Below are 17,845 nucleotides of genomic sequence, written 5' to 3'. Positions count from 1 at the left end.
GGGACCTCAGGCTTACTCTCATCTCCAAGCAAGCACAAACCAAGAGGGACTTTCTTTGCTACGTTTAAGTGTTAAAGGGAGGCATCTTCCCCCTGCTCAGTCCCCCTTCCCTACATCTGCTTCACGCCCAGTCCCACCCTAGGGCAGCAGAGTGCAAAGGGAGCTGGCAGGCCATGCCATCGTCTCCTCTGACTGACCCTGAAGGATGCAGGGTGACTCTTTGCTGCAGCCTGGGAGTCCAGGCATAGGCAGATTCCCAGGATCTGGACAGGGCCCATGGCTTGCCTCCCTCTTCCTCTGTGTCAATCAGTCAGTCCTCCTCTGCCAGGCCAGCTGTCTGCACCTGGACATCTCTGTCATTCTGTTCCCTCGCTCTGCCTGGCAAGTAGCCAGGTTGGCAGGGTCCCTGCTGGGGTCTGTGCTCCACTGTGTGGGCAGCCAGCTGGAGCTAGGTGGGGGTAGGGACACTCTCATGGGGCCTCTGGCCCCACAAATGCCTGAAGCAGCCAACCGTGCTCTGGCTTGACCTGGCTTTAACCCAGTGTAAACTCGTCTTCAGGCTTCCAGGGAGCTTCAGAGGCTGTGCCTTAACCAAACGGACAGGCCAATTGCAAAGTATTTCTATTTATGCACAATGTAGTGTGGATTTACATGGGTAGGCATATCTGGAGACCAAAGTTGATATTCTTGTCCATCATCTCTAAATAGTACCTTCAAATGTGAATTTAAGTAGTCAACAAAAATAGTAGATTTTTTCAATAATCTTTACTCCATTTAAGGTTCTAGGACCTCCCAAAATTCACTGAATCTCTCAAAAGTCTTCACAGAACCACATTTTCAAATACCAGAATTACACTGTGGTACACGTTGCCACAGGTCATGCGAGTCCACAGCTTCTCATGTTAAGGCTCTTTTGGTTATAAGCAACAGAAAAAAATCTGCTGGCTTTAGCAGGAAGAGGGAATTTTATTGTAAGATGCTTGGACAGCTCACAGAACCAAATGAAGAATGGAAAAGAGGGAGGGAAGGAAGGGAGGGAAGAAGGAAGGAGGGAAGGAGGGAAGGAAGGAAGGAGGGAAGGAAGGAAGGAAGGAAGGAAGGAAGGAAGGAAGGAAGGAAGGAAGGAAGGAAGGAAGGAAAGTGGGGGAAGGTGTCCTGATGCCCTCAGCTGGAAAAGGTTACTGCCCTCTCCAAATGCATTGCCATTGTCCTGTGTATTTGTTTTATATTGCTGTCATAAAAAACTACCAGAAATGCAGTGGCTAAAAACAGCAGAAGCGTGTTAGCTCACAGTTCATTCATTCTTCTCTCTACCTCTAGGAATTTGACTATTTTAGCTACAAGCATACTTCAGAGATATTGTAGGCTCAGTTTCAGACCATCACAATGAAGCAAATATGTAATAAAGTGAGTCACACAAAATTTTTGGTTTTCAAGGGCATATAAAAGTTAGGTTTACACTATACTGTAAGTGTGCAATAGCACTGTCTAAAAAACGTACGTACTTTAATTAAAAAATAATTCATTGCTAAAAAATGCTGACACAGACACAAAGTGGGTACATGCTGTTGGGAAGATGGCACCCACAGACTTGCTCAGTGCAGGGTTGCCACAAAGTTTCCATTTATTTCAAAAAAAAAAAGGCAATATCTGCAAAGTGTAATAAAGTGAAGCACAATAAAACAAGTTCATATACTTATATGAACTTCATATAAGTAAAATCATGGAATATATTGTCCTTTTGTGACTGGCTTCCTTCATTTAGCATAATGTCCTCAATATGGATCCATGTCATAGCATGTGTCAGAATTTCCTTCCTTGCTAAGGCTGAATAATATTCCATTGTATCTGTAGACCACATTTTAATGTATCCATTCATCACTGGTGGACATTTGAGTTCCTTACACCTTTTGGCTACTGTGAGCAATGTTGCTATAAACATGAGTTGAGTATACAAATATCAGTTCAAGTCCCTGGTTTCAATTATCTTGACTATATACCCAGAGGTAGAATTGCTAGATCATATGATTATTTTATTTTATTTTATTTTTTTATTTTATTTTATTTTTTTTTTTGAGACGGAGTCTCGCTCTGTCGCCCAGGCTGGAGTGCAGTGGCGCGATCTTGGCTCATTGCAAGCTCCGCCTCCCGGGTTTACGCCATTCTCCTGCCTCAGCCTCCTGAGTAGCTGGGACTACAGGCGCCCGCCACCGCGCGCGGCTAATTTTTTGTATTTTTGGTAGAGACGGGGTTTCACCGTGGTCTCGATCTCCTGACCTTGTGATCCGCCCGCCTCGGACTCCCAAAGTGCTGGGATTACAGGCGTGAGGAACCACCACAATGTTTTCCATAGAGGCTATACCATTTAACATTCCTACCAACCATGCACAAGGGCTCTAATTTCTTCATAGCCTTGCCAACAGTTGGTATTTTCTGTCTGAATGTTTTCACAGTAGCCATCTTAACTGGTATGAGATGACATCTTATTGTGATCTGTTAAAGACTTTTTGAAAAGTATATCAAAATCTTCCACTACAATTGCGGTTCTGCTCTTGAACTCTAGTAAACAATTGTGCTTTTTATATTTGATATTATGTTTTTTGTGCATAAAAGTATTACATATTTACATATTTGTGCAAAAAGTTAGTATTACATAGATGTAGTACATTTTTGTGTCTTATTGCCTGGCAAGTTGCTTCTTAAATCCCAGCAGAGATTGACGATAGGTGCTCACATTATTGCTCAGTGCCTGGAGTTTGTGGCCCCTCTGGTTTTCTTTTGTTCATTACCTCAAATAGAAATTAATATTAGCACTCCACTCTTGAAAGGCCATCTGAACCTCAGGCCATCTGAACATGCCATCTGAACATCAGAAAAATAAGCTGAGTGCAATTGGCATTGATATTCCTCTAACTCTGCAATAAATACTTGAGCACAGCCAGACTTTGGCCTAGGTACTAGAAATGCAGCTGTGAACAAGATATACACAGTTCCCACTTTCATGGTCCTACTGTGGAGAAGGGAAACATTAAATAAATAACTGTGCAAGAGAGGTACAGGTGTTAAGCGGCACATAAGAGAAAGATCAAACCTAGTTAAGGAGCCAGGAAAACCATCCCTGAGGAAGTTACATGTAAACTGATCTGTAAAGGGTCATGCATTCAGTCAGTTACGGAAGGGCTTCCTGATCAGGTGTGTGGACTCTGGAGCTGGACTGGCAGCACCCAGTCCCTGCTCTGGCATTTCTTAGCAGGGCCATAATGGACTGAATGCGTCCCGCCCCAAGTTCATATGGTGAAATCCTAAGCCCTAAAGTGATGGTATCAGGAGGTGGGACCTCTGGGAGGTCATGAGGGTGGAATGGGATTAGTGTCCTATAAGAACACAAAAGGGATGATTCCTCCCTCCTCCATGTGAGGAAACAATGTGAAGTTGGCCACCTGCAAGCCAAGAAACGGCTCCTCAGCAGACACCAGATCCGTTGGCACCTTCATCTTAGGCTTCCCAGCCTCCAGAACTGTTAGAAATAAAGATTTGTTGTTAAAGCCACCCAGTCTATGATAATTTGTTACAGCAACCCAAATGGACGTAGATAAGGTCTCTAGGTGGATTATTTAACTTATTTGTAAATAAGCATTGCAGTCATTGATGAATACACACACCAGTATCCAGCACACAGAAAGTACACAATAAATGCTTATTATTCAGTAAACAAACATGAGTGCTTACTGTGCACCAGGCACTGTGCTGAGAGCGCAATGATAAAAACGGACATACAGTCAGTAACAGACTGCATAACAATGTTTCAGTCAATGACAAACCACGTATACAGTGGTGGCCCCATAAGATTATAATGGTGCCCTATACAAGTATATCATTTTTCATCTTTTATGCCATATTTTTATTGTACCTTTTTATGTTTAGATATGTTCAGATACACAAATACTTACCATTGTGTTATAATTGCCTGCAGTATTCAGTACAGGAACATGCTATACAGGTTCATAGCCTAGAAGCAACAGACTATACCAAATAACCTAGGTGTGTATTAGGCTATACCACGTAGGTTTGTGTAAGTACACCCTATGATGTTCACACAATGATGAAATCGCCTAATGGCACATTTCTCGGATGCGTGTCTCAGAACGTAGCCCTGTCATTAAGCAACGCATGACTGTAGTCATTGCCTTTATAGTATTAGTCAATGGAGTACACCGTGATAGAAAACATACCTCCAGAAAGACTTGACAGCTTTTATCTAAAGTCTGTAAAATGCCCCTACCCTTCACCTCAATAATTACATGTCTTGGAATTTATCCTAAAATGACCACGAATGTATGCAAGCTTTTAGCCATTTCTAATACTGAAGAACTGAGTGCAATCTAAGTGTTCCACAGGAGATTAGTTGTATTTTGACACGGCACATATGATGGAATGTCATGCAACCATTAAGAAGATAGAGATGAAATTCTATTTACTGACATAAGATGAAATTTAGTATCACGTGTGAATACCTTTTGCTAATAACATTAATCTATAGGAAGCAAGAGTGAAAATATCTAAACCAAGGTGTTAACAGTAATTGTCTCTAGGTGAACACACCAGCTAGGAATCAATAGAAACCAACTCTGGCAAACTTGGTGGGAAGGGAAGACTTTACTGGAAGAAACTGAAGTAACTTAGAGAAAGGAAAGACAAGCTGAACAACCAGGCTTTGGTCAGATAGAAACCAGATGGGTCTGGAATCCAGGTAATAGAAATAAGAGGACAATCTCTGTTAAGCTATGCCATTGGTAAAAGTCAACTCAATCTTGTGTGTGTGTGTGTGTGTGTGTGTCCTTCTGCTTTCAACTCCCTCAGATTCAGATCTCCAAGAGAGAGAGTCTGGATTGACCCAGACTAGGTCACTGTAATTGGTGTTGCAGCGAGACCAGGACCCCATGCAGTAGAAGAGCCACAGTGCCCCAGGGAGTGGGTCAGGGGAAAGGTGAACTTAACAGCTGTCCACTGTCATGGGGTTTTAGGCACAGTACTTCCCTTTTTTCTTTATTCATCTGTATTTTTTAATTCTTCTGTATTAGACAGATGGTGCTTTTATAACAAGAAATTTTATTTTTGTAATTAAAAAAACCTCAGAATGCAAATAAGTCAAGTTTCCTGAATGGGTTATTTCTCAACCTGTTGTCTTCTTTAACATCCTACTGCTGCATCTTCCATAGCAAGCCCCATCCCCCTGGCCCCACACAAACCCTACACCTATGTATCCACGTGGGTTATTTATTTTTATGTGGTTATATATAAATACAACATAATACAATGAGTACATAACACTCCATATAGGCCATCACACTCCATTTCAATAAAACGATGACAAATCAATTCTTGAATTTATTGCCTAATATGAGTGGAATTTTGCAAAATAATCACTAAAAATTACAGAAAGCATTTACTAAGTGCTTGTTTTGTGCCAGAGACTAGACTGAGTCCTTTACTTACATGATGTCACTTTAATGTAAAATACACGATTTGCCAAAGCAATATTTCCTTTCTCCAACATAGCATTCTTTCTAGATTCTGTCTTTTCTGAAAACAGATCCTTCCTCTTCCAATAACCTCAAGGCATTCCATTCATATCAAGTATTCCATATAAATTCTTTCACCATCTCTAAGAGCAAAATACAGGATCTCTTCTGTAGAGTTGAGGACACTGTAGACAGGTACTTTCCTCAAAATTACACAGCTATCAGTAGCATCTGATCATCTCTCTGTTCATTGAGTTGAAGATATTGGGTGAACTATTCTTTTATTTAACAGACCTATTTTGTGGTCCTACTTCGTGTCAGGCATTCATGCAAGAAATCAAAGACTGATTCCTTTGTGCACATCCATACAGTGTGTGCCCAGGCTGTGCTGAGCACTGGAACAAGGCAGATCAGTCCCAGTCCTCAAGAGGCAGAAGCCCTGCCTGCCCTCAGGAGTTTAAGTTGGTGGGTAAACACTGCGGTATTTGCAACCAAGGCATTTGGCTTCAGAAACGGAAGTGAAAATTATGTTTGAGAAATTTGGGTGTGTGTGAAAATGATGAAATGAGAACAAAACTACACAAAATACACGTAGTTCAAAGGAACTCTTGGGAGAAGATGAAAGTAACATGTTATATATAAGGAAATGAGAAAGTAAATCACAAGCAGATATAATAACCTGAAAATGTTGGCTAAGCCTGGATAACAATAAATACACATACACATACACCCTCACGCAAGTGTCTTTTTTACTCTGGAATGTACTACCCCTCGTTAGGAGAGACGCTCCTGACCCACTGTCAGTGACTACATTTTCAATTACCTTCCCATAGTGATGGGTTTGCATAGTCCCAGCTACACTCTTCAGGCCACCATGTAACCAATCTCAACTTGTAAAGGCTGACAGAAGGTCAAATGATACAGCTGCTGTGGAAAACAGGATGGTGGTTTCTCAAAAAAAAAAAAAACTGCACATGGAATTACCATGGGATCCAGTAATTCCACTTCTGGATATATATCAAAAGAATTGGATGCAGGGACTTGAACATATATTTGTACACCCATATTCATAGCAGCATTATTCACAATAACCAAAAGGTGGAAACAAGCCTTTTGTCCATCAACAGATGAATGGATAAACAAAGTGTGGTATATACATGCAATGGAATATTATTCAGCCTTAAAAAGGAGTAAAATTGTGATACATGTTACAACATGGATGAACCTTGGACATATGCTAGGTGAAATAAACCAATTACAAAAGTGCAAATACGGTATGATTACACTTAAATGAGGTACAATATGAGATACTTACAGGAGTCAAATTGATAGAGAGACAAAGTAGAATGGTAATTACTCAGATGTAGGGGAAGAGGTGATGAGCAGTAACTGTTTAGTTATTTCCATTTGGGGTGATGAAAAAGTCCTGGACACAGGCATGGGCAAGGACTTCATGTCTAAAACACCGAAAGCAATGTCAACAAAAGCCAAAATTGATAAATGGGATCTAATTAAACTAAAAAGTTTCTGCACAGCAAAAGAAACTACCATCAGAGTGAACAGGCAACCTACAGAATGGGAGAATATTTTTGCAATCTACTCATCTGACAAAGGGCTAATATCCAGAACCTACAAAGAACTCAAACGAATTTACAAGAAAAAAACAAACAACCCCATCAAAAAGTGGGCAAGGGATATGAACAGACACTTCTCAGAAGAAGACATTCATACAGCCAACAGATGCATGAAAAAATGCTCATCATCACTCACCATCAGAGAAATGCAAATCAAAACCACAATGAGATACCATCTCACACCAGCTAGAATGGCAATCATTAGTTAGAATGGCAATCATTAAAAAGTCAGGAAACAACAGGTGCTGGAGAGGATGTGGAGAAATAGGAACACTTTTACACTGTTGGTGGGACTGTAAACTAGTTCAACCATTGTGGAAGACAGTGTGGTGATTCCTCAAGGATCTAGAACTAGAAATACCATTTGACCCAGTCATCCCATTACTGGGTATATACCCAAAGGATTATAAATCATGCTGCTATAAAGACACATGCACACGTATGTTTATTGTGGCACTATTCACAATAGCAAAGACTTGGAATCAACCCAAATGTCCATCAGTGACAGACTGAATTAAGAAAATGTGGCACATAGGCCGGGCGCGGTGGCTCAAGCCTGTAATCCCAGCACTTTGGGAGGCCGAGGTGGGCGGATCACAAGGTCAGGAGATCGAGACCACAGTGAAACCCCGTCTCTACTAAAAATACAAAAAATTAGCCGGGCGCGGTGGCGGGTGCCTGTAGTCCCAGCTACTAAGGAGGCTGAGGCAGGAGAATGGCGGGAACCTGGGAGGCGGAGCTTGCAGTGAGCCCAGATCGCGCCACTGCACTCCAGCCTGGGCAACAGCGTGAGACTCCGTCTCAAAAAAAAAAAAAAAAAAAAAAGAAAATGTGGCACATATACACCATGGAATACTATGCAGCCATGAAAAAGGATGAGTTCGTGTCCTTTGTAGGGACATGGATCCAGCTGGAAACCATCATTCTCAGCAAACTATTGCAAGAACAGAAAACCAAACACTGCATGTTCTCACTCATAGGTGGGAATGGAACAATGAGATCACTTGGACACAGGAAGGGGAACATCACACACCGGGGCCTATTGTGGGGAGGGGGTAGGGGGAGGGATAGCATTAGAAGATATACCTAATGTAAATGACAAGTTAATGGGTGCAGCACACCAACATGGCACATGTATACATATGTAACAAACCTGCACTTTGTGCACATGTACCCTAGAACTTAAAGTATAATGAAAAATAAAAAAATACAAACAGTCCTGGAGATGGATAGTGGTGATGGTTGGACAACAATGTGAAAATGCCTAATGCTACTGAATTGCACACTTGAAAATAGTTAAAATGGTAAATTTTATATTATGTATATTTTGCTACAATAATTTTTTTTTTTTTTTAAAAAGACTAATAGATCACAGGAGAGGCTGGCACACTAGAAGGAAAAACGACTGTGACCTCTAATAATAGTATCCCAGGGTTAACTAACTCTAATAGTGTGCTTCCCAGACACTGTGAGTACTTTGCAACCATTTCAATACAACCTACTTTACTGTAGACTCAATATATTCCTTCAAATCAACTTACTTTCTAAAATTAATTTCTACTTTGCCTTTGTCCTAAGCAAAGACGTACCATACATGAAATCACGGGTCTTGTGTGCCATTCTATTTTTTTTCTAACACACCCTAATAACATATAACTTAAAATAATAGATATTGATCAGCATATAACCTAAAATTATGTTTTGTGTCACACTTTGGAAAATACCACATTTCAGTTACAATATTGTTTCATTTTATACTAGTAGTTATGCAAATGACTACTAGTTTCTAAATCAAATGATAGAAAAAGAATGGGTTTGAAAATGATAAGAGGTAGATTTTAGAGCTGTGCATCCATCAAGGTTCAATGGGGAATCAATGGCACACCCAAATTAGACAAATTCCAGGAGGCTTTATTTACAAGGGAACTATTTACAAAGATGTGAGTGGGTGTGGGTAGGGTGACCATCAGTCCCAGTTGCACAGGACAAGGTGGTTTCTACCTATTATTCTGGTGTAATAATTAATAACACTACTGTCAAGCCTCTGAGCCCAAGCCAAGCCATCGCATCCCCTGTGACTTGCACGTACATGCCCAGATGGCCTGAAGCAGCTGAAGAATCACAAAAGAAGTGAAAATGCCCTGCCCCACCTTAACTGATGACATTCCACCACAAAAGAAGTGAAAATGGCCAGTCCTTGCCTTAAGTGATGACATTACCTTGTGAAAGTCCTTTTCCTGGCTCATCCTGACTCAAAAAACTCCCCAACTGAGCACCTTGTGACTCCCACTCCTGTCCACCAGAGAACAACCCCCCTTTGACTGTAATTTTCCTTTACCTACCTTCCTTTACCTATAAAACAGCCCCACCCTTATCTCCCTTCGCTGACTCTCTTTTCAGACTCAGCCCGCCTGCACCCAGGTGATTAAAAAGCTTTATTCCGGGCCGGGCGCGGTGGCTCAAGCCTGTAATCCCAGCACTTTGGGAGGCCGAGACGGGCGGATCACAAGGTCAGGAGATCGAGACCATCCTGGCTAACATGGTGAAACCCCGTCTCTACTAAAAAAATACAAAAAACTAGCCGGGCGAGGTGGTGGACGCCTGTAGTCCCAGCTACTCGGGAGGCTGAGGCAGGAGAATGGCGTGAACCCGGGAGGTGGAGCTTGCAGTGAGCCGAGATCCAGCCACTGCACTCCAGCTTGGGTGACAGAGCAAGACTCCGTCTCAAAAAAAAAAAAGCTTTATTCCTCACACAAAGCCAGTTTGGTGGTCTCTTACATGGACGCACATGACATTTTGGTGCCGCGACTCAGATCGGGGGACCTCCCTTGGGAGACCAATCCCCTATCCTCCTGCTCTTTGCTCCATGAGAAAGATCCACCTACGACCTCCAGTCCTCAGACCCACCAGCCCAAGGAACATCTTGCAAACATCTCACCAATTTTAAATTGGGTAAGCGGCCTCTTTTTACTCTCTTCTCCAACCTCTCTCTCTATCCCTCAACCTTTTTCTCCCTTCAATCTTGGCACTACCTTTCAATCTCTCCCTTCTCTTAATTTTAATTCCTTTCATTTTTTGGTAGAGAAAAGGAGACACGTTTTATCTGTGGACCCAAAACTCTGGCCCCGGTCACGGACTCGGGAAGGCAGCCTTCCCTTGGTGTTTAATCATTGCAGGGATGCCTCTCTGATTATTCACCCACATTTCAGAGGTGTCTGACCACGCGCAGGGACGCCTGCCTTTGTCCTTCACCCTTAGCGGCAAGTCCCGCTTTTCTGGGGGAGGGGCAAGAACCCTGACCCCTTCTCTCCCTGTCTCGACCCCTTCTCTGCTTTTCTGGGGGGCAAGAACTTCTCAACCCCTTATTTCTGCACCCCGACCTCTTATCTTTGCATCCCCAACCCCTTATTTCCATGCCCCAACTTCTTATCTCTGTGCCCCAACCCCTTATTTCTGCACCCTGACCCCTTTCCCGCTTTTCTGGAGGGCAAGAACCCCCGAACTCCTTCTCTCTGTGTCTCTACTCTCTCTTTTCTCTGGGTTTGCCTCCTTCACAATAGGCAACCTTCCACCCTCCATTCCTCCTTCTTCTCCCTTAGCCTGTGTTCTCAAGAACTTAAAACCTCTTCAACTCACACCTGACCTAAAACCTAAATTCCTTATTTTCTTCTACAACTCTCCCTGTCTCGACCCCTTCTCTGCTTTTCTGGGGGGCAAGAACTTCTCAACCCCTTATTTCTGCACCCCGACCTCTTATCTTTCCATCCCCAACCCCTTATTTCCATGCCCCAACTTCTTATCTCTGTGCCCCAACCCCTTATTTCTGCACCCTGACCCCTTTCCCGCTTTTCTGGAGGGCAAGAACCCCCGAACTCCTTCTCTCTGTGTCTCTACTCTCTCTTTTCTCTGGGTTTGCCTCCTTCACAATAGGCAACCTTCCACCCTCCATTCCTCCTTCTTCTCCCTTAGCCTGTGTTCTCAAGAACTTAAAACCTCTTCAACTCACACCTGACCTAAAACCTAAATTCCTTATTTTCTTCTACAATGCCACTTGAACCCAATACGAACTCAACAGTAGTTCCAACTAGCCAGAAAACAGCACTTTTGATTTTTTCCATCCTACAAGACCTAAATAATTCTTGTCGTAAAATGGGCAAATGGTCTGAAGTGCCTGACGTCCAGACATTCTTTTTCACATCAGTCCCTCCTTAGCCTCTGTTTCCAATGCAACTCATCCCAAATCTTCCTTCTTTCCCTCCCGCCTGTCCCCTCAGTCCCAACCCCAAGGGTCGCTGAGTCTTTCTAATCATCCTTTTCTACAGACCCATCTGACCTCTGACCTCCTCGCCAGGCCAAGCTAGGTCCCAATTTTCCTCAGCCTCCGCTCCCCTACCCTGTAATCCTTTTATCACTTTCCCTCCTCACACCTGGTCTGACTTACAGTTTCATTCTGTGACTAGCCCTCCCCCACCTTCCCAGCAATTTCCTCTTTAAAAAGTGGCTAGAGTTAAAGGCATAGTCAAGGTTAATGTTCCTTTTTCTTTATCCGACCTCTCCCAAACCAGTTAGCATTTAGGCTCTTTTTCATCAAATATGAAAAACCCAGCCCAGTTCATGGCCCGTTTAGCAGCAACCCTGAGACGCTTTGCAGCCCTAGACCCTGAAAGGTCAGAAGACCGACTTATTCTCAGTATGCATTTTATTTTATTACCCAATCTGCTCCTGACATTAAATAAAACCCCCAAAATTAAATTCCGGCCCTCAAACCCCACAACAGGACTTAATGAACCTCGCCTTCAAGGTGTACAATGATAGAATAGAGGTAGCCAAGTAGCAACTTATTTCTGAGTTGCAATTCCTTGCCTCCACTGTGAGACAAACCCCAGCCACATCTCCAGCACACAACTCCAAACACCTGAACCGCAGCTGCCAGCGGTTCCTCCAGAACCTCCTCCCCCAGGAGCTTGCTACAAGTGCTAGAAATCTGGCCACTGGGCCAAGGAATGCCCACAGCCCAGGATTCCTCCTAAGCCGTGTCTCATCTGTGCGGGACCCCACTGGAAATCAGACTGTCCAAGTCACCCGGCAGCTACTCCCAGAGCCCCTGGAGCTCTGGCCCAAGGCTCTCTGACTGATTCCTTCCCAGACATTCTAGGCTTAGCGGCTAAAGACTGACGCTGCCCCATCGCCTCAGAAGCCTCCTGGACCATCACAGATGCTTTGGGTAACTCTTACAGTGGAGGGTAAGTCCGTCCCCTCCTTAATCAATACGGAGGCTACCCACTCCACATTACCTTCTTTTCAAGGGCCTACTTCCCTTGCCTCCATAACTGTTGTGGGTGTTGATGGCCAGGCTTCTAAACCTCTTAAAACTCCCCAACTCTGGTGCCAACTCGGACAAGATTCTTTTATGCACTCCTTTTTAGTTATCCCCACCTGCCCAGTTCCCTTATTAGGCCAAGATATTTTAACCAAATTATCTGCTTCCCTGACTATTCCTAGGCTACAGCCACACCTCATTGCCGCCTTTTCCCCCAGTTCAAAGCCTCCTTCACATCCTCCCCTCATATCCCCCTACCTTAACCCACAATTATAAGATACCTCTACTCCCTCCTTGGTGACTGATCATGCACCCCTTACCATCTCATGAAAACCTAATCACACTTATCCCACTCAACACCAATATCCCATCCCACATCACTCTTTAAAAGGATTAAAGCCTGTTATCACTCGCCTGCTATAGCATGGCCTTTTAAAGCCTGTAAACTCCCCTTACAATTCCCCCATTTTACCTGTCTTAAAACCAGACAAGGCCTACAGGTTAGTTCAAGATCTGCACCTTATCAACCAAATTGTCTTGCCTGTCCACCCCGTAGTGCCAAAGCCATATACTCTCCTATCCTCGATACCTCCCTCCACAACCCAGTATTCTGTTCTGGATCTCAAACGTACTTCCTTTACTATTCCTTTACACCCTTCATCCCAGCCTCTCTTCGCTTTCACTTGGACTGACTCTGACACCCATCAGGCTCAGCAAATTACCTAGGCTGTACTGCTGCAAGGCCTCACAGCCCCATTACTTCTGTCAAGCCCAAATTTCTTCCTCATCTGTTACGTATCTCAGCATAATTCTCATAAACACACACTTACTCTCCCTGCTGATCATGTCAGGCTAATCTCCCAAACCCCAATCCCTTCTACAAAACAATAACTCCTTTCCTTCCTAGGCATGGTTAGTGCGGACAGAATTCTTACTCAAGAGCCGGTGCCGCATCCTGTAGCCTTTCTGTCCAAATGATGTTACTGTTTTAGCCTAGCCCTCTGAAACTTCCACCTATCAATCTCTTCCCACACAAGGCAAATGGTTCTTAGGCCAAGGAAAATAACTCCTTCCAGCCTCACAGGCCCATTCTATTCTGTCATCATTTCATAACCTCTTCCATGTAGGTTACAAGCTGCTAGCCCACCTCTTAGAACCTCTCACTTCCTTTCCATCGTGGAAATCTATCCTCAAGGAAATCACTTCTCAGTGTTCCATCTGCTATTCTACTACTCCTTGGGGATTATTCAGGCCCCCTCCCTTCCCTACACATCAAGCTCAGGGATTTGCCCCTGCCCAGGACTGGCAAATTGACTTTACTCACATGCCTCCAGTCAGGAAACTAAAATACCTCTTGGTCTAGATAGACACTTTCACTGGATAGGTAAAGGCCTTTCCCACAGGGTCTGAGAAGGCCACTGCAGTCATTTCTTCCCTTCTGTCAGACATAATTCCTCGGTTTGGCCTTCCCACCACTATACAGTCTGATATCGGACCAGCCTTTATTAGTCAAATCACCCAAGCAGTTTTTCAGGCTCTTGGTATTCAGTGAAACCTTCATATCCTTTGCCATCCTCAATCTTCAGGAAAGGTAGAATGGACTAATGGTCTTTTAAAAACACACCTCACCAAGTTCAGTCACCAACTTAAAAAGGACTAGACAATACTTTCACCACTTTCCTTTCTCAGAATTCAGGCCTGTCCTCGGAATGCTACAGGTTCCAGCCCATTTGAACTCCTGTGTGGACACTTCTTTTTATTAGGTCCCAGTCTCATTCCAGACACCAGACCAACTTGGACTGCACCCCAAAAAACTTATCATCCCTACTATCTTCTGTCTAGTCATACTCCTATTCACCGTTCTCAAATACTCATAAATGCCCTACTTGTGTTTACACTGCTGGTTTGCACTGTTTCTCCAAGCCATCACAGCTGATATCTCCTGGTGCTATCCCAAATCTCCACTCAAAATTCCCTCTTAAAGTAAATAAATAGCCTTTGCTGGCAGGGCTATGCTGGGCACTCCCTAATTAGATGTCCTAGGTCCTCCCAATTCTTAGTCCTTTAATACCTGTTTTTTTCTCCTTCTTTTATTCATGCCTTGTATCTTCCGTTTAGTTTCTCAATTCATCCAAAACCATATCCAGGCCATCACCAATCATTCTATACGACAAATGTTTCTTCTAACAACCCCACAATATCACCCCTTACCACAAGATCTCCCTTCAGCTTAATCTCTCCCACTCTAGGTTCCCACGCCACCCCTAATCCCACTTGAAGCAGCCCTGAGAAACATCTCCCATTCTCCATACCACCCCCAAAAAATTTTCGCCGCCCCAACACTTCAACAGTATTTTGTTTTATTTTTCTTATTAATATAAGAAGGCAGGAATGTCAGGCCTCTGAGCCCAAGCCAAGCCATCGCATCCCCCAGATGGCCTGAAGTAGCTGAAGAATCACAAAAGAAGTGAAAATGCCCTGCTCCGCCTTAACTGATGGCATTCCACCATAAAAGAAGTGAAAATGGCCAGTCCTTGCCTTAAGTGATGACATTACCTTGTGAAAATCCTTTTCCTGGCTCATCCTGACTCAAAAAGCTCCCCAACTGAGCACCTTGTGACCCCCACTCCTGTCCACCAGAGAACAACCCCCCTTTTCCTTTACCTACCCAAATCCTATAAAACGGCCCCACCCTTATCTCCCTTCGCTGACTCTCTTTTCGGACTCAGCCCGCCTGCACCCAGGTGATTAAAGTTTTATTCCTCTCACAAAGCCTGTTTGGTGGTCTCTTCACACGGACGCGCATGACAACTACCTTTATTCTCAATGGTGCCCCAGCTTGGATAATAAGTTACATGATTTCTCTAAGGACAGGGGAATCACAAGGGATCATGCAACAATCCAGGGTGAGTAACAGTGAAGCAGTTGCCAGCTCTAGACCCAGAGGGATAGGGGAGGGAGAAGTTACTGGTACCCAGGAGGAAAGTCTGTCTAGTGGGCCTCTCAGAGGAACTGTGCCTTTGGGTGGAGGGATACGGTCAATTTGAGGCAACATTGCAGGGAGAGAGCCAAGGAAATAAAAAAAACTAACCTCATCCTGTTCTTTCTTCTCATCTCCTGCCAAAGATCCCTTTGGGCAAGTCAGAAAGTGAGGGTGTCTATTGATACAGCCTCAATGGATCAGTTTCCTGGGCTGAGACCAGAGTGGAGGGTAGACAGTGAATCTGGAGGACCACAGTTTATGTTCTTTGACCAAGTCCTTCAAACTCTTTGAACACCAGTTTCCTTACCCTTCACATGAGGTCCTCATTCTGGTCATCTCTAAGGATCTCCCAGTTTCAACACTGTATGAAAAAGGAATATTTATTAGTCTAACAAGAATTAGGGGAGATTTCCTTCTGTCATCTACTCAGAAGCATTATTTCCCCCACGTGAGGTGTGTTTAACGTTAATAGGAATCCTGTTGACCTGATGAATTAGAAGAGTGTCCACTAAATGAAAAAAAATGCCTTCTAGGAATGTTAACCTTGGTATGCACCTCGGGAAGGTCAGTCCCCCTCTTGCTGAAGCAGCCAATAAGCAGAGATAGACACAAACATCACAGTATCTCCCCTTTAAATGTAAGTACTATTTTAATACCAAATAGATGAGGAGCAGCAAGGAGATGAAAAGGAGAGAGGAAGATGATCATTACCACTACTGAAAGTGACTTTCACCACTTCCTCTAAGAATGCTACCTCATAATTACCACTGAGAAGAAGTGTAAGACACTGGCTGGCTGCCTGGGACGGACGCTGAGCAAAGGTATGAAAGTCTACATCAAGGAGCCTGCATCCATGGGAAGCCCAGGACTCTGATGGGCCTTCTGTCTGGAACAACACAATTCATTCCACAATGCTGAGTGCTTACCGAGAACTGGCACACGCTTTAATTGCAGAGTACAAGAATTCACCAATGTGAAGGGAGAGAATGGTTTTCTCCACCAAGAAAGTCAATAATACATCAGGCTCATTTTATCCAGAATTCCAATACATTTGCAGAGCTGCAGACTTTGACTTCTTGACCTGCACAGATGGGAGAGGTGACATGGTGAGGAGGTGAAGTAGTGAGCACAGAAGCCAGACTGCCCGGGTTCAAATCCTGACTCTGACCTCATTAGCCATGTAACCTTGGCAGGTTACTTAACTTCTTTGCAGTTTAGCTCCTCATCAATAAAATGAGGACTGGTGCCTTCTCCTAGGACTGTTATGAGGATTAGAGTATTTAATAAGAAGCTAATAAACTTAATGAAAGCAGAACAGTACTACATATGTTTAATAAAATAAATGTTTCAATGGAAGGGCAAAGAACTGAACCCAGAAACCCTCAAACTTAAACATAAGGTGGATGGCACTGTTTCCTAAATAAAACGGAAAAGGTAAAGGTAATTTCTACTGGATTTGAGCAAGTTCCCAAGTAAATTTGAAAATAAATTTCCTATTATCTTTGTTTTTTTTTTCTGTGTTTTTACAGATGTTAAGAAGTATATGGCCTATGATTTTCATCTATTGCAGTTGTCATACATTTATATTTATGTGATTATAAATAGACACACACTATGTGCTCAAATTCTCCTACTGCATAACCTACTCTCTGAGGCATGTCATTCACTCATAGTGAAAAGGGTAATGAATCCAAAGACACATCAGAATTTTGGTTCTATGCCCTTTTTGAGAGACCTTAGATAAATCTAGCTTTGGGATATGTTTCACCATCTGAATATGAGATGATCTCTCAGATTCTTGTGGGGATCAAATGAGGTAATACAAGCAAAGCACTTAGAGCAGTGACTCATTTTTAAATAAACAAAAACAAGCTAAATTGATGGTGTGAGACTTTGAAGACAAAAGGCACTGCAGCTTCCCTTGTACTCTTTCTCTGGATCACTCTGGGGGAAGCCAGCTGTGTGTTGTGAGGCTGCCTGAAACACTCTATGGAGAATTCCATATGGCAGGGATCTGAGGCCTCCTGCCAGCTGTCAGCAAGAAACTGAGGCCTCTAGCCAACAGCCAGGTGAGTGTGCCATCTTAGGAGCAGTTTCCTCCAGCCCCAGTCGAGCCTTCAGATGACTACAATCCTGGCCAACATACTGACTGCAACCTCCTGAGAGATCTTGAGCCAGAACCACCCAGCTAAACTGCTCCTGGATTCCTGCTCCATAGAAACACTGTAAGATAACATTCATTGTTGTTTTAAGCTGCTAAATTTTAGGGTAATTGATTACATAGCAATAGACAACTAATATAATAGGGGTTGAGTTCCTGGTCTACCTACACTGGGACTCAGAATAATAGCAAGATGAATACAGAAAGTTGAGAATAAGATTATAT

Source organism: Macaca mulatta, chromosome 4, assembly GCF_049350105.2.
Source record: "Macaca mulatta isolate MMU2019108-1 chromosome 4, T2T-MMU8v2.0, whole genome shotgun sequence".
In the NCBI taxonomy this organism is placed as follows: Eukaryota; Metazoa; Chordata; class Mammalia; order Primates; family Cercopithecidae; genus Macaca; species Macaca mulatta.
The sequence above is the reverse complement of the archived record's forward strand: the minus strand, read 5'-3'. Positions refer to the sequence as shown.